We start from the raw sequence: 958 nt of genomic DNA, 5'->3' as shown, positions 1-958 counted from the left end.
AATATATACACAGAATTAGTTATATGGGATGGATGAAAATCATAACAAGATGAATAATGAAGTCCACTGGTTCCATTGATGAGGAAGTTTAGGGAGTGATTAAGAAGCCAGGCTCCAAGGGGTGTCCAAGTGGCTCAGTCAGTTGAGCACCTGACTCTTGGTTTCGGCTCAGGTCATGATCTCAGGGTTGTGAGACGGAGCCCCATGTTGAGCTCTGCACTCAGTGGGGAGTCTGCTTGAGATTCTCTCTCTCCACCTGCCCCTCCCCCACTCTCTCTAATAAATAAATAAATAAATAAGTCTTTAAAAAAAAAAACAAGGCAGGCTCCGAGAGAGGTCAGACACAAAAGAATATTTATGCATCAGATGCACTTATATAAAGTTCAAAATCAGGCATATAAAGTTCAAAATCAGGCAAAACTAACCAATGGTGTCAGGTATCAAGAGAGAAATTTTCCTTGGGATGGTGGGACGTGGACAGTGTGAGGCGTGGGAATGCAGCTTCTGGGGTCCTGGGGATGGTCTATCTCTTGATTACATCCATTAGTGATGGCAGCTCTTTTTTTTTTTTTTAAATATGGAACGCTTCACGAATTTGCGTGTCATCCTTGCACAGGGGCCATGCTAATCTTCTCTGTATCGTTCCAATTTTAGTATATGTGCTGCCGAAGCGAGCACGATGGCAGCTCTTGATACCAGAGGTGCTTCCTCAGTGAAAGTTCATCAAGCTGTACCACAGTGATTTATACACTCTTCTTTCTATGTGGTGTATTAGCTGTCTATTGCTCCCCAACAAATCACCTCAAAACTTAGAGGCTCAAAATATTTACCATCTCACAGGTTCAATAGTTCAGGAAGAGGGCATGGCGTAACTGAGATCTCTGCTTCAGGGTCTCTGAGGCAAGATGGCAGCTGGGGCTGCGGTCTCACCTCAAGGCTCACCTGGGGTGGCTCTGCT

The 958-nt window shown here is 44.6% G+C and overlaps 1 non-coding gene across 1 annotated transcript; it reads right to left on the bottom strand.

The window, feature by feature from the left end:
• Nucleotides 1-571: 571 nt before the first annotated feature.
• Nucleotides 572-678, bottom strand: LOC121099866. The gene has a single exon (XR_005831607.1). It is a non-coding gene; the product is annotated as a U6 spliceosomal RNA (small nuclear RNA).
• Nucleotides 679-958: the final 280 nt, after the last annotated feature.

Source organism: Ursus maritimus, unplaced genomic scaffold (assembly GCF_017311325.1).
Source record: "Ursus maritimus isolate PB19 unplaced genomic scaffold, ASM1731132v1 scaffold_32, whole genome shotgun sequence".
NCBI lineage: Eukaryota > Metazoa > Chordata > Mammalia > Carnivora > Ursidae > Ursus > Ursus maritimus.
This window is presented reverse-complemented; position numbering and strand designations above follow the sequence as displayed.